The sequence below is a fragment of the Stomoxys calcitrans genome, chromosome 1, assembly GCF_963082655.1.
Source record: "Stomoxys calcitrans chromosome 1, idStoCalc2.1, whole genome shotgun sequence".
In the NCBI taxonomy this organism is placed as follows: domain Eukaryota; kingdom Metazoa; phylum Arthropoda; class Insecta; order Diptera; family Muscidae; genus Stomoxys; species Stomoxys calcitrans.
Window position 1 is genome coordinate 77129445 of NC_081552.1, and position 21629 is coordinate 77151073.

General features: G+C 40.8%; 1 protein-coding gene and 1 long non-coding RNA gene across 2 annotated transcripts in view; one reads left to right on the top strand and one right to left on the bottom strand.

Annotated features, from left to right (window-relative positions):
- The window catches only part of LOC106091112 (uncharacterized), a 28881-nt gene that overhangs the window by 1476 nt on the left and 5776 nt on the right, over positions 1–21629 (top strand). The window lies entirely within an intron of this gene.
- LOC106094668 (uncharacterized) lies at positions 929–21083 on the bottom strand. The gene is made up of 3 exons (XR_009397089.1): positions 20818–21083; positions 1199–1228; positions 929–1133 (listed from the first exon to the last, which is right to left on the bottom strand). It is a non-coding gene; the product is annotated as an uncharacterized LOC106094668 (long non-coding RNA).

Below are 21629 nucleotides of genomic sequence, written 5' to 3' on the forward strand. Positions count from 1 at the left end.
CACACTGCTACAACAACAACAACCATTTTCCAATGTTCGGCATGGCATGTTCCTAAAGACGGCATATAGTATTTTGGTAAAGAAAATAATAATTCAAGAAAATTGCTGATGCACTTATTTTAAAATAGGTTTTATTTTATTAACTCACAACAAAATAAGGAAAATCAAAAAATAAATTCATAAGCTTGCTCGAGCCAAAAGTTAGATACCTCATAAATGGCTTATTTTTTAGCCGATTTCCCTGAAATTTGGATAATTGGGTAGTATTATCTCCAGATGAAAATATACAACCATAGGTATATTTTCATCTGGAGATATAGATATATATATAAAACTACGTTCGACTAAGATTCGATGTGGACCACATTTAAGGAAAGGGCGTAGAAAGGTCAATACTATCCAAAATTCCAATTTCAGGGAATTCGGCTAAAAAATAAGCCATTTATGAGAAGTTCAATCGGGAGATGTATCTATATAGATGGTTTATCCAAATATGGTGCGATATGGATCGTATTCGACTTGAATATAGTAGAGGGTATCATATTCTCTTTTTACAACGCATTCATTTAATATTTTGTGAAATCGGCTAAAACATTTTCCTTTTATATGCTCAAAACCTTAAATTGCGAGATTGATCTATGGCAGCTTTATCAAACTATGATGTAATACGAACTATTTTCGAATGAAAGGATATCAATTATAACACATTTTTCGAAATTCCGAACAAAATGTGTAAAAAATATTCCCTTTATGAGCTTAAGACGATAAAATGGGTTATCAAGAAATGGCCTCTACAACCATACCAAGTTTCAGCTTTTAAATTTAAGAGCCTGCAGCGCGATTATATCAGTTGAGGTAATTTTTTCGGATTTCCTCGCTAGGATTCGAAGCCGGAAATTGAGATTCATTTACGGAAAAGTACAATAACTTCTGTGCCGCGGAGGCCTCCAAGGTAGTATAGATTATTATTTCATTTCATTTATTCCTTGTAATATACAGAACCAAAAAGGCCAATTTATCTTAATAACAAGCAAAAATGTTTACACTTGTTTCTTAAATCCAGATGATTATATGCAAAAATAAATCAAAATAACACTTGTAATTATGATATTTGTAATTTATAGCTCCCCAGCCTACAAGAAAAAAAAAAAAAATAAATGATTTAAGTTCGAATTAACAATGAATTACGCAACATTACCCACAAAATCTAAATCCTTTTTCGGAAAAACTGGAAGAGAGAGGGAAAAATACGTAAACGTTAGGGAAGAGTTTCCAATTCCTAGCTGTTCTTACAACGAAAGATCGTTTGTATATTGAGGTACAATATCGAGGCATGATAATTTGCAAATTTCTAGATGATCTAGAAAATATGAAAAATCTACGTAGTATGGGCGGTGAATTTGTAGAAATTAATTTGTAAAAACATTGTAGAATACGAAGGTTTATGTGAGTCTGAAAGGTACACCTTATAAAGAGAATAACATATTCAGAAATATGATCAAACCGGCGAAGCCCATGTACATGTCTAATAATCATGTGCAAAATACGTTCTGGTCTCCGTAAATTTACTCCTGGCGTGTCAGATACAACATCGAGACAATAACTAACTTGTGACATTAGGCAGGCATAAGCAATTCTTCGTTTAATATAAGTAGGTAAATAAAAAGAAGTCGAGTAAAATAGAATACTATTTTCGATAATATCAAGTTAATATGATCAGAAAAATCCAGGCGGGAATTAACAATAACACCAAGACATCTCATCTCATTCACCAAATTTATTAAAGAACCATTGATCTTTATATTTATATCTTGATGACATATTGAACCAAATAAAATTGCCTTCGTTTTTTGTGTGTTAACAACAAGCCAGTTATTTTGTAAACATTTACAGCTTCCAAAGCAGAATTAGCTGAGGCCAGCGTAGCGTAGAGGTTAGCATGTCCGTCTATGACGCTGAACGCCTGGGTTCGAATCTTGGCGAGAACATCTGAAAAAATGTTCAGCGGTGGTTATCCCCTCCTAATGCTGGTGACATTTGTACTTCACTATGCCATGTTAAAACTTTTCCCCATAGAAGTGTCGCACTGCGGACTCGGCTATAAAAAGGAGGCCCCTTTTGAGCTTAAAATTTGAATCGGACAGTACTGAGTCGAGTGGGTCTGGCTGGGCAGTTAAACAGGTGACGTGTATCGTGCGGTACCTGGTTACAATCGGGACAAAAATCTTGCACGTCTGCACCAGTCAGCTTTGTTTCCTGGATCGCTGCGACCAATATATTCTTCCGACTCATTAAATCCATAATTTCATCGATCTCATCGATCTTGACTGTTGCAGTTTAACTGCAAAAATTATACATTTCCCGGCACTGGCCTGGCAATATTGGGGCTGGAATGCTGCTGTGGCGTATATTGCCGTACGGAAGAGGTCAGGGGCGTTACATAGTCCGACAGCGAGGACGCAGAAAGCGACGACCACGACGCTTCAATCCCATGGCAGCCGGTTGTACGTACCAGATTGAACCGATGAAGTCCTTCATCGGCAAGTGCTGCCGCCTCAGTGTACAACACACTGCTACAACAACAACGACGACGCTTGTGACCCAGTATAGTATACTCCCGTAGTGAAGTGAGGCCAAGGCAAGATCGAAAAGTACCTACTCCATGCACCGGCTACACCTCACCGACACCGACCGATGATGGAGGTGGTTCTGGCAAACCGAACAGAACCAGGGTCCTGGGTTCTTTTCAATCCCGGTACGGACCAGAAGCGTGCGGAGAATGCACTCCGGGATGTGGCTCTCCCATGACGAAAAAAAAAGTCGAACACGTACACTGAGGCGGCAGCCCTTGCCGATGAGGGTTCCATCGGGTTAATCCGGTGCGTACAACCGGCTGCCATGGGATTGCCGTCGTTCATATCAGCTTTAAATTGTACAAACCAATCAAAGCGCAATTTACTAAATTTTGATTCAGTAAAGAATCCACCTGGTAATGTTAGTTCCATACCTAGAGATGGGCGATGGGTAAATACCCAAAAAGGATTGACCCGGCAAATTGGGTAAATACCCATTTATACCCAAAATAAAAACATTTTCCATAAAATTTTTTATATAAACCTGACCTTCTGACCTCTTAAAATCGGATTTCGGTTATATATAGACTATATAGACCGCTATATAGACCGATCTCCAGACTTAAAGTCTTGAGGCAATACATTAGTAAATTTTCCATCCGAAGGACATAGCTGCCATATAGACCGATCTATCTATAAAGAGCATTGAGCCCATAAAAAGAGCATTTTTCATCCGATTTGGATGAAATTTGAAACAGCACGAAATAGCTTATTTACTTTTACAGTGAACGGAGAAGGCTAAAATTAAAAAAATTGCTAAAAATAATTTATGTCTTGACAAATATATGATAAGTTGTACCAAATACGAAATGTTGAAATCGTACCAGGAGTGGAATAAAAAGTACTTAAGTGCTGTAATTGGTACTATTTAGTACTTTCTTTATAGATTGAGCTACAGACCCGAAATTTGGGATACAGGCACTCTTGGCAGTATGTACCGGACGACTAGATCATTTTGTTGATATTCGCACATTTGGTACTTAAACGTACAATATGTCACCTTCTTTACGGATTGAGCTACAGCTCTGAAATTTGGAATACAGATACATTTAGGCACTATGTACCGAGCGACTAGGAGATTTTTTTGATATTCGTTCATCTTGGTACTAAAACGTACAAAGTGTTACTTTATTTACAAACTGAGCTACATCTGTGAAATGAGGGCATCTTGGCAGTATGTAACAAATGACTAGAAGATTGTATTGAAATTTGTAAATTTAGGTGCTACAAAGAACTGGAAATTGCGATACAGTTACACCTTGACAGCATTTATCGGCCGACTAGTTTTTTTTAATTCGCATATTTAGGCATAAAACTTTCTAAATGTTCTTTACGGATAAAGTTATAGCTATTAAAATTGTGATACAGTTACACCGTGAAATTGGGTGTACCATCAGGGGCAGCAAAGCAATCGAGCATATGCTAGTATATTCATAATGAAGAAAATTTATATATGTATGTAAATTTTTTTTCAAAAATTTTGAATTTTAAAATTTTTTTAAGAAAAATCTTTTTATTTCATAAGCCCCTACACAAAAAAATCTTTTTCTTAATATTTTATGACCATTTAGCGAAGAATGCTGGATTTAATGATTTTGGCATAAAATAGAACCTGCTGTGACAAGAAGTAGGATTATTGCCATAAATTCATTTATTTATAGAAAACATCAAATGCAACGGATTCCAGAAATCTCACTTCTAGGAATTTTGAAACATTTTTTCGTTTGATTTTTAGAATATAAAAAATTGCCGACCATTTACAAGCCAATTTTCCCCCAAAACAGGACGGGCAAATTGTTATAACTGGTTTCAGTCGTCTACTTTACGCCAATCCAAATTCCCTTACGATTCCCCTTTCCTAACTCGAGCTAGCATTTTTCAAACACAGCTCTATTTTTGGGTATTTGTCGTCGCTAATGCGAACCTGGGTACACGGAGCAGCAGCAAGAGCCGTTGCCGTTGTCTAGGGATCGAAGTCATTAATACAACAGTCAGTGTAAATTCAGCTCTGACTTTATGACCAAATGTCACCGCCGATGTGTCAGTTCCTGTACCCAATAGCTACCAAATTTTTCAAAAAAGAAAAAAAAATTAAGTATCTTTACCAATTTCACAGTAACAAGAATTTTGGCTATTTTTGATTTTGAAAAAATGTGAGGTCTATATAGCGGCTATATATAACTAAAATCCGATTTTATGGGATCAGAAGGTCAGGTTTTTATAAAAAGAATACGAAATCATCAAAAATTGTTTGGAAAAATGTTCTATTCCCAAGATATCTGCAAAATTATAAATACCCAAATAAATACCCAAAAAAGTTTTTATTATAAATACCCAAGCGTTGGGTATTTACCCGTTATAAATCCATATTTATCCATACCATATACTGACACAGCAGGCGATACGCCTAAATCCTGATTGATAGGTGAACGTATTCCCAACATTACTATTGGCAAAACCATGGACCAACGAGGGTTTGCGTGACACATTAAAGATGCCTAAAGTGTTCGATGCCAACGTTAGATTTGACCATTTGACGGGTAGTGATAAGGTATCGTATGAGTAACACGAATTCCAAGCAACTTTCGAAATTTTTGAAACAATTCCGACTCGAAATGTCGCCCTTGGTCTGTCACCACCTGAGAAGGCACTCCATATCTTCCACTCCACTAGGAAATGCTTTCACTACAGATTCGGCTGTTATGTCTTGCAATGGTGTAACATACAGCCAACGTGTAAATCTGTCGATACAGGCAAGACTGTACCTATACCTTTTTCCTCATGTTTGGCCATACAAACCTAGCCGATATCATCTTATCTGTGGCTTTTGAACCGCATGAGAAACGTTGTGTATCATAGCGAAGACTCATGTTTGAAAACGAGGTGTTGTTGTTGAAGCAGTTTGTTGTGTTCTATCTTTCGTCTGCTTGATTCTGTTGAGTGTCAAGACCCAGGAACTCTGCGACTAAGATGGGATGCGGGATCTGGGTCTGAGTCGAGTGGGTCTGGCTGGGCAGTTAAACAGGTGACGTGTACCGTGTGGTCCCTGGTTACAATCGGGACATACATCTTGCACGTCGGCATCAATCCTTGCTCTGTAGGAGTTGAGGCGGCTGCATCTGCCGGAACGTAAGAACTACTTTGGTTTGCCGGGGGAGGTCAATTTCTTTAGGTACAATGAGAGGTTCTCTCTTGTAGCGCTGAAGCTCTCGCTCTAGATCATTTAGATATACCTTAAGGCTTCTGGACGTGGATATCTATCCACAAGATGATGATTTGGATGGTCTCTGCGATAACAGCCCAAAAGGTATTGCTTAGACAGCAGGTAGTTATGTCTTCACACTGGTAGGATTTTTGTCTCCTGATGGAGGTGGTCCACATGAGAACTGAGGAGACATCCCGTCGCAGTTCGAAGAGGGATTCTGACAGATCTGAATATTATTCCACTGCGTGTCACAAAGCTGACGAAACCAAACTGGCGTTGCATAAATTACCACAAACCGGCCAATTGCTTTGAACATGATCAACAAGGTTTCTTTGTCTGCACCCCAAGTGCTGCCGGCAAGTGCATTGAGGACCTTGTTACTTCTTTTGATTCTATTGCAAATTGCTGTGGCATGTGGGGAGATAGTGTAACAGCTGTCAAATGTGACGCCAAGAATTTTGGGACACTTGATGGTCGGAATAATTTCTCCATCGACCATCACAGTCAGCTCGGTGCTTCGACTTCTTATCCCTAAATTCCACAAATGACTGGCGACCACACAGATAATTCGCGACCCAGCGTTTCAGACCTGGCTGGAGAGACGTGTTGGCGATGTCCTCAATTAGTTTGGCATGGCTGACCGCGTCGAATCCCTTCGATAGGTCCAGTGCCACGAGGACCGTCCTATCACATAGCCTGGGCTTATTGAAGCCACGGCATATGTATGCGGTGATGGCATGCAAAGCTGTTGTTGTGCTATGCAGGCTTCGAAACCATATTGATGCTCGGCGAGTGGAAATTCTCCCACGAGGTAAGGGAGGAGTAATGCCTCAAACGTCTTTGCAATTGGTGAGAGAGGGGAGATCGGTCCGTACGACTCCCCTAAACTCTGGTCCTCTCCAGGCTTCAGTAGCGGGATCACTCTGCCCATTTTCCAGACATCGGGAAATAAAAGAGTGTTCAAAAACAGGTTTAGGACAGTAGTAAGGTTCTCAACTCCAGGTAAATCCAGATTCTTCAACATCAATGTAGAGATTCCGTCGGGACACAACGCCTTGGATGATTTGGTGCCACGACTAACATTCGTAACTTCGTCAACGGTAAATTTTGATGGCTGTTCATCGGCTCGGAGACCACGAATACGGCGAATGACTCTCCTCCTTGCCTTGTCACTCTCGGGATACACAATAAATTGGGATAACCTGGCGCATCTCTTCGAGTCACGGTTACCTCGCCAAAGGGTTCGAGAGTGATTTAACAGTAGACCGTAGCCAGCCCAATCGGTCTTTTTCTGATTGATAATCGTCCGGCGCTCAGAGATTATGTAGTCGGGTGGTCGGTCGATGGTGAGAATTATGGGGAGGTGGTCTGGCCCCAAAGAGATGACGGCTTGCCAGGATACGTCGCTCAGGAGATCAGGGGATGCAATCAAAATGACTGGCGAACTGCTGCACCTCCTCGTAATCCCAGTGGGGTTCACATAGTCCGACGACGAGGACGCAGAAGGCGACGACGACGACGACGACGCTTGTGACTCACTGCTAGCTATGTTCGCACAGCACCTTGCAACATATTCAGTATGAGTATACTCTCGTTGTGAAGTGAGGCCAAAGCAAGATCGAAAATGTACCCACTCCATGCACCGGTTACACCTCACCGACACCGATCGATGATGGAGGCGGTTCTGGCAAACCGAGAAGAACCAGGGTCCAGGTTTCTTTTCAAAAAAGGACAAACACGTACACTGAGTACACTGAGGCGGCAGCCCTTGCCTATGAAGGGTTCCATCGGGTCAATCCGTTGCTTAAAACCGGATGCTGTGGGATTGATATAAGGTCTTATTTTATCAGTTGATACATCACACAGAACTTCCTTTTTCGAATCAGAAATTTGGAAATACTTCAGCAGTAAATTTGATTGCGGATTTGATTGTTGTTGTTTGATTACTTCGTCATTCTCTTGATCTTTGGAAAGTTCCGAATAATCATGAATGATGACAAAGATATTGCATTGAATCGTGATAGATTTTCTTTTCCAGGTACGCGGCGAATATCCACTGTATGTTGTCCAATAAAATCTAGGTGTCTAAGCTGGCCTGGAGAAGCCTTATCGTAACGTTAATTGAAAGCAAATGTTAATGGCTTATGTTCGGTATAAATAAAGAATTGACGTCCCTCAAGAAAATGTTGAAGATATTTAACTCCAGAGTACGCCGCCAATAGCTCGCGATCATAAGCACTATACCGAGTCGGAGTATTTGATAACTTGAGTAGAGTTCAAGTGGTTTATATTTACCATCAATGAGTTGTTTAAGCTCCCATACCGATATCGGACGCATCCACACATAAAGATGTTTCGGCAGAGTTCGCTAGTTGATTTTTACATTCTTCAAATGAATTGCGCAAATCTGGTGTCCACTCAATAGATATTTTATCATTTTTCTTCTGGCCGGACTTCAGTGGGTTTTACATTGCCTGAGCTTGAGCTGCTTTCAAGATAAAACGGCGATAAAAATTGAACCTTCCAAGGAATCGACCTAACTCGTTGACAGTTTTTGGCAAATTGTATTGTTGAATGGCTAATACCCGTACTGGGCTTGGAACAGACAACAAGAGAATCCTTGCCAAATTCACATTTGCCTTTATTACAGTTACGCCGTGCGACTTCAACCGAGAGAAAATCTGTCGAAATTGCATCTCCTGCTCCACTTCGTTTTTAGACGCAAGGAATATGTTATCAATATAAGCAAAACAAAAATCCTCTGGAACGTTTTTGCCGCGTTCTCGTGAACTTGAACAAACCAAAAGGTGTAGTTATAGCCGTCTTTGGAATGTCTTCTTCAGCTACAGAAATCTGAAAGTACACTTTGACCAAGTCGATTTTGGAAAATACTTTTTTGCCAGCTAACGGTTATCATATAGGGGAACGATAGTCATGAACGCATGGACGCCACATACCATCACCATTTGGATCCATATGAAGAGGACTCGCCCAAGGACTTCTTGATGGTTTGCATATATCAAGTTGCATCATATACTCGAATTCATCTGTTGCAATTTTTAGCTTTTCTGGTGATAGTCGTCGCACTTTTACAGAAATAACTGGTCCATTCGTATCAACATGAAGTATAATGTATGAATGACTAACGGGCGGTAACTTAATACTTGTCGTAGTAACATCAATAAAATCGGAAACAATTGAATTACATCTCCTGGCCCGCCAGGAACTGCCTTCAACCGTAAAGTCGGTTGAAGTGAGCAAAATCCAGATACGTTGAGTTTTGCCGTTGAATCAATTAGCCGATTGTTCTTCATATCCACAAGGAGTCTAAAATGTTTCAAAAAATCTGATCCAATTATTGGTTGTGTTACATCAGCTATAATAACTGACCAGAGAAATCTTTGTCGTAGGCCGATATTGCATCAATGCAATTAATAATCATTGGTCCATACGTTTTGTTTTTTTCGTCGTTTCTAGGAGGTAAAACAGAAATGTCGGCACCGGTATCTATAAGGTATCTTAAGTTTGATTTGATCTTGAATAAAAAGGCGACTTATATGCCGACCAACTCACCCGCCATCTTAGATGAGGTGCCTAATTGATTCCGTCGAATTGAATCAGCAGGGCGAACGACATTTTGTCGCTTTCCGTCCGAGTGGTCCCAAAACACATAGAAGATGTTGAACGAGAGCGTGAATTACTTTTTGAACGATATGTGGAATTCCTTTTTTCGGGTTGACTACGTCTCAACGACAACGCATCAATTTTCGATAAAAGTTAATTTACTTGCCTTTCCAAAACCATCAAATGGTTGTTGTTGTTGTTAGGTGCAGTTGCCATGCTTGAAAAAAAATTTATATATATACATATATATATATATATATATTTTGTTCGGGGTCACCAATGTGGAATGTATAGATGTGTTCGTTATAAAAACTAACTTTATTATACAGAAATTAATTTATTGTACATTGTCAAAATGTACATATTCAGCATAATAAACAAAGTTGTTCTTTTCAAAATAATAAAATTATTCTAAGGCTTCTTGATAATATTTATATTTAGAAACAAAGTTATTTTCACAAAGTGTGCCACCACATCTCTTTTTATAAAATACAACAAATTGTCTACGACGTGTTAAATAAGAAGAAACCAGTCTGCAAGCCGCATCCGAAAATCCAAACAAACTTCGAAAAAGAAAATCTAAGTTAGGAATTCGGTGGTACTTACAAAATCCCTAATTGTTTTCCATGCCACGGCCCTAAGTTGGTTCATGTCTGACATTGTGCCCCCTAAGTACCGGTGTCTTTAAGCCGCGAAAGCCGGGCAATGGCATAGGCAATGCACCACCGTCTAATCATCTTCCCCACATGCCCTACACATGCTATCCCTTGCCACGACCATTTTGCATAAGTCAGTTCGTAGTCCTATGTGTCCCGTTATGATACCGAAAGCTTTACTGACCTTCTGACTTCATCCTCTCACGATCCGGATCACTCCATAGGATTTTCGCATTCCTACCGACTGTTTCGCTGTTCCACAGTGTTACATGCGTTCGTCGTCCACGCCCTTAACTCGGACTGCGTCGACCAGAAAGGTTTCGGGTTAACCAAGTTTATTGAAGGTAGTCCTCTGGCCTTCACCGCCAAATCGTCTGCCCTTTCATTCCTCCTTACTCCGTTTTGGTCCGGCACCCAAACGATGCGATTTGTGCCATTCTCAGGGAAGGCGTTAATCTTCTTACATTTCAAGATTGTTCGTGTAAGATCATGTTTTGGTTGTTATTGCCCTTATGTTCACACTCGACGTCCTCGCGTTAGCACCATACCACCTCACGCATTCCGGACCGTATTATGGTCGGGCAATCTAAAAAGGATCCCACTCCTTGGTTTCTCAATGTAGACCCTCAAGCCCACTGTCCTCTACCTTTGATCCATCCGTGTAACATGATCTTCCAGATGGCAAAACTAGGGTTCAATCAGTCCATGACTGTGCCGCTGGCAGCACCACCTCAAGTATCGTCTCAGGTATCCGATCGGAAACCTGTTCCCTTCCTTACAGGTTTCCTATCGTCGCCTCGATTATACCGCGATGGTATGAGCTGCTCCCATCCTCAAACGTTTCTCCCATCGCCTTAAGTCTCATAGCCGCAGTGGCATCCTCACACTTAATCTGTATGTCAATGGGTCGGATATCTGGAATATTTGCCAATTTACTAGTATATTTCCGGTTTTGAAATACCAATTTCAGAACGATAATCAATTCTGCATAAGGTAACATTAAATGTTTCAAAATTCCAACATATGCATATTCATGACCTTCACCATCGTACAAAAGGCTCCAATGAGTCAATACTTTTTATCTATTGTAGATACTATACTATCTTTTTTGTATAATGTGCTTTATATTATGAGTCGGGAAGACATACTGACTAGACCCAGTTCCACCAAATAATACAATTTAACATTTGTCGGTCAACAATATGTACCTCCATATTTCCATTAGCCAATGGATATGTCTTTTCTTGGTCAGCATTGGTACAATTCTTGAACGATTTGCTAATAAGTTACTTTCCAACAATGGTTTTGGAATATTGGGACCAATAACAGTCAGATTTATCCCTTTTGCAATCTTTTTTGAAGACGCAGTAGGGTTTGCTTTGCTATACCACACAAAATCCTTAGTTTCTCTATAAATTTTCTGTAGTTTTTTGTTAGTCTGCGTATTTTTGGGGTAACTCTCGTCTTTCCTTGGAACAGTGTTGTCTTCGTACAACTATTACAGAAATTATTGAAAAAAATTAATTATAATTGAAACAGCTTTAATACGATTTTTCGATACATATTTTTAACTTTTTTGTCTAAATTTAATATTGATTAATTTTGTTTTATTACAAATCATTCATACTCCTATTTCTTTGTAAAAGGCATGGAGTGACTAAACGTAAAAATAATCAATCAAAATTTTTTACTTTTCATATATCTTTCTTAGTACCCTTAGAAAATCATTTAATTTGGATATTTATATGCCAACCAATTTGACTTTTCAAAATATGAGGAGGTAGCACTCCTATTATTTTGAACACAGCTGTATATTTGCCACCTATTGGATGCATCATTTGTAAGCAGCTATTGCATGCTTAACAAAAGCCTGCACAAAACCATTCGTTGTTGACTGTTTTTGTTGAACCCACATGATGTTATATTTCAAGACTACTGAAGAGCGAGACACTGAAGATAGAGTAAAACTAACAATTTGCGGTTGAGTATATAATTTTTAGAAACAACCACCATTCAGGACTTGGGAGTATTTTTATCTCGAATTCATCGCCGCTATAGTGAGATATGAGAAATTACTCACTGTCATTTTCAGAAGATGAACTGATCACAGCCGACACGGGATAACTATGAGCACCACACAGGTTGGAACTTTGAGATCCGACTTGTATGGTGTCCATTGTTATCACGGGAAGCTTAGCTGAAAGGTACCGGGCGCGTCCACAGGTTGCGGATTTTCGAGAGGAGAGTCTCAGTGAGGAGTCAGGTGGCACTGGCTCTTAATTAAATGCTGAGTGCCAATGATACTCGAGATGACAAGGCGAGTTATTGGCGCCTTCAAATAACCAATGGCCAACATCAGCGTCTGTTCCCAGGTTAGGGGCGGCTAGAGGCGAGCGTCGGATCTTGGAGAAAACGGCTCGCCACAACGAGGGATACATGTGCAATCCCACAAAATTCATGCGGTTGGGGCGCGGGGCCAGTAACCCGCCCCCAGAAAACTATGAGAACTACTATGAGAAACAAAGGAATAGTAAAAACGGACCCCCCAACGATGACGACCCACGCAAACGAAAAAAGGACCATGATTTGCGGATCTGCACCTGGAATGTCCGCACTCTTTATAGAGAAGGTGCAGTATACGCGCTGGCGGATGTATGAGAGAAGTACAAGGCAGAAATAACCGCCTTACAGGAAGTGCGATGGACTGGGTATGGCGTCACTAAAACACCAAACGGTGACGAACTATACTATAGCTGCCATAACACGAGGCATGAATTTGGCTGCGGATTTGTGGTTAGTCGAAGACTGAAACACCTAGTCTCCAGCTTTACTCCGGTGGATGAGAGGCTAGCCACAATCCGCATAAAAGCCAAATTCTTCAACATCAGTCTTATTTGTGCCCATGCCCCGACGGAAGACAAAGACGAGCAGACCAAGGATATTTTCTACGAGCGCCTAGAGAGAGAATATGACCGCTGCCCCGCCCATGATATTTAAATCGTTCTGGGAGATTTAAATGCGAAAATAGGGAAGAAAGAAATTTTTGGTCCAACAGTCGGAAAGTTTAGCCTCCACGAGATAACGTCCAGTAATGGGTTGAGGCTGATAGATTTCGCCGCGGCAAAAAACATGGTAGTTAGTAGCACCAGATTTCAACATAAAAATATCCACAAAGCCACATGGCTGTCACCCGATCAAAACACGAGAAACCAAATTGATCACGTTGTGATAGATGGAAGGCATTCATCCAGGGTGTTAGATGTACGATCGATCCGTGGAGCGAATATAGATTCGGATCATTACCTTGTTGCAGCAAAGGTTCGCACCCGTTTGAACATGGCGAGGAAAGTACGATCTGATACTGCACGGAAGCTGGACATTGAAAAGCTGCAGACACAACAAATGGCAGCGGCATACTCCACTCGACTGACCCAACTGCTTGATGAAAGCACTCCTTGTTCCGATGATATAATGGCGCAGTGGCAAACTATTGCCCAATCCATGGAAAATGCCGCGAAATCCGTACTTGGGTACCGAAAGCCTCCTCCAAAAAACCCATGGTACGACCAAGAGTGTCGAGATGCTACTGAAGCCAAGAATGCGGCATATAGAGCAACCCTGCAATCAGTAGCAACGCGCCAGATGAAGGAGAGGTATCGGGAGAAAAGGAGAGAGGAGAAACGTCTATTCCGCGGAAAGAAAAAGGAAATGGATGACGTGAGTGCGAGCGAATTGAGATGTACAGGAGTCAGAATGAAGTCCGGAAATTCTACCAAAGAATTAAACACCAAACCTATGGCTTTGGTGCAGGCACATCCTCCTGCAGAGACAAAGAAGGAAATCTGGTAACTGACACAGACAACATGCTGAGGATATGGAAAGAACATTTTACCCAATTGCTAGTGTCCGATGTTAGCGGCGAAGAGGATACCGCAGAACCGATCCCTGATGATGGTATAGAATGTTTACCTCCTAGTCAGAATGAGGTCCAAGTAGCAGTAACCCGACTAAAGAACAACAAGGCAGCAGGAGCCGACGGGTTACCTGCTGAACTATTTAAGACCCGAGGCGACACGCTGATAAGGCGTATGCATCAGCTTATCTGCGCAATCTGGCTAGAATAATGCACACCCGATGATTGGAACCTCAGCATACTATGTCCCGTACACAAGAAAGGAGACAAGACGGAACGTGCCAACTACAGAGGAATAAGTCTCCTCCCCACCGCATACAAGATACTCTCGAGCGTACTGTGTGAAAGATTAAAACCTAAAGTCAATGAGATAATTGGGCCCTATCAATGCGGCTTTAGACCTGGTAAATCCACCATAGACCAGATATTCACAATGCGCCAAATCCTGGAAAAGACCCGAGAAGGACAAATCAACACCTACCACCTCTTTGTTGACTACAAAGCCGCCTTCGATACTCCTTTACGTTCAAAGGTATTTGAAGCCACGTCTGAGTTTGGTATCCCTGCAAAATTAATAAGACTCTGCAGGATGACACTTGCTGATACGCGTTCCTCAATAAGAATAGGAAAGAATCTCTCCGAACCATTTAATACCAAACGAGGTTTCAGACAAGGAGACAGCCTCTCGTGTGATCTCTTTAATATCCTGCTGGAGAAGATTATACGAGATGCAGATGTGAATAGATATGGCACACTAATCACAAGAGAGCGCATGCTACTTGCCTATGCCGACGATATCGATATCATAGGTCGGTCACCGGAAGTAGTAACTGCAGCCTTTGAATGAATCGAAAGAGAGTCAGTGAAAATGGGTCCGGCAGTAAATGGAGATAAGACGAAATGGATGGTCTCCACTCACAAAAAGCCTTGTACAACCGAGCAGATAAAGAACATGGAGAAAGTTGGGAACCACAACTTTGAGATAGTCAGTAACTTTATCTACCTCGGCACCGCCGTAACCGAAACGAATGACACCAGTTTTGAGATAAAGCGAAGAATAATACTGGCAAACTGATGCTACTTTGGACTAAGTAAGCAGTTTAGAAACAAGGCCATCTCTCGACAGACGAAGACTACACTTTACAAAACACTGATACTACCCGTGCTGTTATATGGTTGTGAAGCATGGGTACTTGTGAAAGCAGATGAGGCAGTGCTTGGAGTATTTGAGAGAAAGATTCTTCGTAAAATATAGGGACCAGTTTACGATAATGGAGAATATAGGCGACGTATGAACCACGAGCTGTATGACGACGATAGCATGGTTACACGCATCAAAATACAACGGCTGCGTTGGCTAGGTCATGTTGTTGGAATGGATGAAGAAGCTCCAGCAAAGAAGTCTGTTGAAGGCAAACACGGTGGTACACGCAATCCGGGAAGACCAAAAGCCCGATGGAAAGATCAAGTTGTGGGAGACACCTCGAAACTTGGTGTCAGAGATTTTAGAATGAGCGCAGAAGATCGAGGCGCTTGGAACGCTATTCTACGTTCGGCTAGTAGAAGAAATATTCTGTCATAGCCAATTAAACAAACACAAGGCAGATATTACCGATGGATGGCGTCACTACAACACCAAACGGTGACGAACTATCCTATAGCTGCCATAACACGAGGCATGAATTTGGCTGTGGATTTGTGGTCAGTCGGAGACTGAAACACCTTGTCCCCAGCTTTACTCCGATGGATGAGAGGCTAGCCACAATTCGCATTAAAGCCAAATTCTTCAACATCAGACTTATTTGTGCCCATGCCCCGACGGAAGACAAAGATGAGCAGGCCAAGGATATTTTCTACGTGCGCCTAGAGAGAGAAAATGACCGCTGCCCCGCCCATGACATTAAAATCGTTCTGAGAGATTCGATCCGTGGAGCGAATATAGATTCGGATCATTACCTTGTTGCAGCAAAGGTTCGCACCCGTTTGAACATGGCGAGGAAAGTACGATCTGACACTGACCGGAAGCTGGACATTGAAAAGCCGATGTTTTGGTGCAGGCACATCCTCCTGCAGAGACAAAGAAGGAAATCTGGTAACTGACACAGATAACATGCTGAAGATATGGAAAGAAAATTTTACCCAACTGCTAGTGTACGACGTTGGCGGCGAAGAGGATACCGCAGAACCAATCCTTGATGATGGTATAGAATGTTTACCTCCTAGTCAGAATGAGGTCCAAGTAGCAGTGACCCGACTAAAGAACAACAAGGCAGCAGGAGCCAACCGGTTATCCGCCGAACTATTTAAGACCAGAGGCGACACGCTGATAAGGCGTATGCATCAGCTTACTGCGCAATCTGGAGAAGAACGCATACCTCATCATACTATGTCCCGTAAACAAGAAAGGAGACAAGATGGAATGTGCCAACTACAGAGGAATAAGTCTCTTCCCCATCGCATACAAGATACTCTCGAGCGTACTGTGTGAAAGATTAAAACCTAAAGTAAATGAGATAATTGGGCCCTACCAATGCGGCTTTAGACCTGGAAAATCCACCCTGGACCAGATATTCACACTGCGCAAATTCCTGGAAAAGACCCGAAAAGGACAAATCAACAACTACCATAACTACCATATTGACTGCAAAGCCGCCTTCGATACTCCTTTACGTTCAAAGGTATTTCTGAGTTTGGTATCCCTGCAAAATTAAAAAGACTGCAGGGTGACACCTACTGATACGCGTTCCACAGTAAGAATAGGAAAGAATCTCTTCGAACCATTTAATACCACACGAGGTTTCAGACAAGGAGACAGCCTATCGTGTGATCTCTTTAATATCTTGTTGTAGAAGGTTATACGAGACGAAATGGATGGTTTCAACTCCCAAAAAGCCTTTCACAACCGAGCAGATAAAGAAAATGGAGAAGGTTGGAAACCACAACTTTGAAACAGTCAGTAACTTCGTCTACCTCGGCACCGCCGTAACCGAAACGAATGACACCAGTTTTGAGATTAAGCGAAGAATAATACTGGCAAACAGATGCTACTTTGGACTAAGTAAGCAGTTTAGAAACAAGGCCACCTTTCGACAGATGAAGATTACACTATACAAGACACTGATACTACCCGTGCTGGTTTATGGTTCTGAAGCATAGGTACTTGTGAAAGCAGATAAGGCAGTGCTTGGAGTATTTGAGAGAAAGATTCTTCGTAAAATATATGGACCAGTTTGCGATAATGGAGAATATACGCAAAAGATCGAGGCGCTTGGAACGCTATTCTACGTTCGGCTAGTGGAACAAATATTCTGTCATAGCCAATTAAAGTAAAGTAAGTAAAGAACTGATGACACAAATCGTTTGCAAACTGTGTGTTTTTATATAACGAACTATGTGTGTGTGTTTACACACGCTTTTGCCAAATCAACCACTTTGCCTTCGTACAACGAAAGCAGGCGACAAGAAAATACTTTAATGAAACAAAATGTACCCGAACACATGCATTGTACAACATGCACTCACTGAAATCTGAATTAATCGTTCTTTTTGCTGAAGGGTTCTTTCTTTGCATTCACTCATCTCGTTGTCTTGCTGTCTTGTTACTGTTTTACTCATTCCAAGTGACATGGTAGCCAATCCCTGTAGAAAATGTCAATAGTTAATCTATACTGACTTACTATTGACTTTTTATACCCTCCACCATAAGATGGGGGGTATACTAATTTCGTCATTCTGTTTGTAACTACTCGAAATATTCGTCTGAGACCCCATAAAGTATATATATTCTTAATCGTCGCGACATTTTTTGTCGATCTAGCCATGTCCGTCCGTCTGTCCGTCCGTCCGTCCGTCTGTCTGTCCGTCCGTCCGTCCGTCTGTCTGTCGAAAGTACGCTAACTTCCGAAGGAGTAAAGCTAACCGCTTGAAATTTTGCACAAATACTTCTTATTAGTGTAGGTCGGTTGGTATTGTATATGGGCCATATCGGTCCATGTTTCGATATAGCTGCCATATAAACCGATCTTGGGTCTTGACTTCTTGAGCTTCTAGAGTGCGCAATTTTTATCCTATTTGAATGCATTTTTGCACGAAGTGTTTTGTTGTGGTACAAATCGGTTCATAACCTGATATAGCTGTCATATAAACAGATCTGGGGACTTGACTTCTTGAGCTTCTAGAGGGCGCAATTCCTATCCGATTTGGCTGAAATTTTGCATGACGTATTTTATTTTTACTTTCAACAACTGTGTCAAAGAAGGTTCAAATCGGTTCATAACCTGATATAGCTGCCATATAAACCGATCTGGGATCTTGACTTTTTGAGCCTCTAGAGGTCGCAGTTATTATCCGATTTGCCTGAAATTTTGTACGACGGATCCTCTCATGACCATCAACATACGTGTTTATTATGGTCTGAATTGGTCTATAGCCTGATACAGCTCCCATATAAATCGATCTCTTTATTTTATTTCTTGAGCCCCCAAAGGGCGCAATTTTTATTCGAATTGGCTGACATTTTACACAGGTCTCCAACATTTAATTTAATTGTGGTGCTAACCGCACCATATCTTGATATCGCTCTAACAGCAGAGCAAATCTTTTCTTATATCCTTTTTTTTGCCTAAGAAGAGATGCCGGGAAAAGAACTTGACAAATGCGATCCATGGTGGAGGGTATATAAGATTCAGCCCGGCCGAACTTAGCACGCTTTTACTTGTTCACCAGAACTACTGACAAACTGTACCCAAGCCCATGCTTTTTTTAGAAAGACATTATATAAGCTTGTCATTCAAAGGCCAATATTGATATTGTCAAAAGTAAGTCATTAGGGAATATATATAGAGACATTGCGGGATATATGAGGCATTGTCAATAGTAAGGCAGTGGGGACATTATATAGACATTTTTTATACCCACCACCGCAGGTTGGGGGTATATTCATTTTGTCATTCCGTTTGCAACACATCGAAATATCCATTTCCGACCCTATAAAGAATATATATTTTTGATCAGCGTAAAAATCTAAGACGATCTAAACATGTCCGTCCGTCTGTTCGTCTGTCTGTTGAAATCACGCTACAGTCTTTAAAAATAGAGATATTGAGCTGAAACTTTGCACAGATTCTTTTTTTGTTCATAAGCAGGTTAAGTTCGAAGGTGGGCTATATCGGACTTTATCTTGATATAGCCCCCATATAGACCGAACGGCCGATTTAGGGTCTTAGGCCCATAAAAGCAACATTTATTACCCGATTTTGATGAAATTTGGGACGGTGAGTTGTGTTAGGCCCTTCGACATATTTCGTCAATTCGGCCCAATCGGTCAAGATTTGGATATAGTTGCCATATAGACCTATCCTTCGATTTAGGGTCTCAGGCCCATAAAAGACACATTTATTATCCGATTTTGCTGAAATTTGGGACAGTGAGTTGTGTTAAGACCATCGACATCCTTCTTCAATTTGGCCTACATCGGTCCAGATTTGGATATAGCTGCCATATAGACCGATATTCCGATTTAGGGTCTTTGGCCCATAAAAGCCACATTTATTACCCGATTTTGCTGAAATTTGGGACAGTGAGTTGTGCTAAGCCCTTTGATATCCTTCGTCAATTTTGCCCAGATCGTTCCAGATTTGGATATAGCTGTCATATAGACCGATCTTTCGATTTAGGGTCTTAGGCCCATAAAAGTCACATTTATTATCCGATTTTGTTGAAATTTGGTACAGTGAGTTGTGTTAGGCCCATGAACATCCTTTATTAATTTGGCCGAGATCGGTCTAGATTTGGATATAGCTGCCATATAGACCGATCCTCCGATTTAGGGTTTTAGGCCCATAAAAGCCACATTTATTATCCGATTTTGCTGAAATTTGGGACATTGAGTTGTCTTAGGCCCATCGACGTCTTCCTTCAATCTGCCATATAGACGGATCTCTCGATTTAAGGTTTTGAGCCTATAAAAGGCACATTTATTGTCCGATGTCGCCAAAAAAAAACAGTGAGTTAAGTTGAGCACCTGGACATACTTCTGCAATATGGCACAGATCGGTCCAGATTTGGATATAGCTGCCATATAGACCGATCTCTCGGTTTTAGGTTTTGGGGCCATAAAAGGCGCATTTATTGTCCGATATCGCCGAAATTTGGGACAGTGAGTTGTGTTAAGCCCTTCGACATCTTTCTTCAATTTGGCTCAGATCGGTCCAGATTTGGATATAGCTGCCATGTAGACCGATATCTCGATTTAAAGTCTTGGCCCCATAAAATGCCCATTTTAAATCCGTTTTCACTGAAAATTGACACAGTGACTTATGTCAGGCTTTTCGACATCCGTGTCGTATATGGTTCAGATCGGTTTATTTTTAGATTTAGCTACTAAACAGATCAGGACATAAGGTATACAATTTTCATCGGATTTTGATGAAAGGTGGTTAACATATATACCCGAGGTGGTGGGTATCCAAAGTTCGGCCCGGCCGAACTTAACGCCTTTTTACATGTTTATCATTTAGTCCGTAATTTTCGAACTTTTCACTAAATTTCAAAACTAGTTGAATAAGCCAATAAAATTTATTTATTTGTTTTCAACATATATTTTGTAAAGAAGACACTTTTATAAAAAGGGGAATCTTTGCATAGCTGGCAAATGATTCGTCAAAAATTCAAAATGTTGGTTGCGTTCAGCATTATCACCAAGAATTGTCTTTATTCGTTTTATTTCTTTATTCGAAGTTTAAAATTGTTTCAAGAATTTGAACTGCAAAAAAGTTAGCTACTTACTTATGGGTCAGCTTGTATCGCTAATTAACATCACGTGCCCATGGCAGCCGGTTGTATGTACCGGATTGACCCGATGAATTCCTTCATCGGCAAGGGCTGCCGCCTCAGTGTACCACACACTGCTACTACTACAACAACAACGTGCTAAATTGACAATTTCTTCTTTCCTTTTTTTGAAAGGATTTATGAACCGGCAAAATAACTTCCAACAAAACAATTCAAAAAAAGAGTAAAAATAAAAAAAATTATGGTTTGTTGCCTGTCAATAACAACAATGTAGACAATTTGTTGACAATGTCAAAAACATAGTTGACAAAAGTGGTGACTTGGGAACATTTAACCCCAGACTTTCGACAGGATGTTACACTATGCAAATCTGATGATCATTCGCATGTGTGCAAAGATGAACTTTTGAATGATATGGGAGTTGACGAGCTAGAGAACAGTTGTACGAAACAACGCCGTCTTGAGAACGTATCAGTATTTGTCATTTATATTAAATAAAGTCTCATTCTTATTGCTAAATTACAAAACTCAACGTCTTTACATTCATCTGAGCTGTTTAAATAATCCAAAAGTGATCGAATCATTTGACATTTTTATCAGAAGTCAATTTTCTAGCAAGGAAAACAACGATTTGTGCGAATTGGAACATTTGCATCGACTTAAAGTGAAATAATTGTAGCATAAGTGCCAAATTTGACGACGATGGGATGAAAATTGCGACCTGTAGTTTGTACACAAATTAACATGGACAGACGGACAGACAGACATAGCTAAATCCAATCAGAAAGTCATTCTTCGTCAATCGG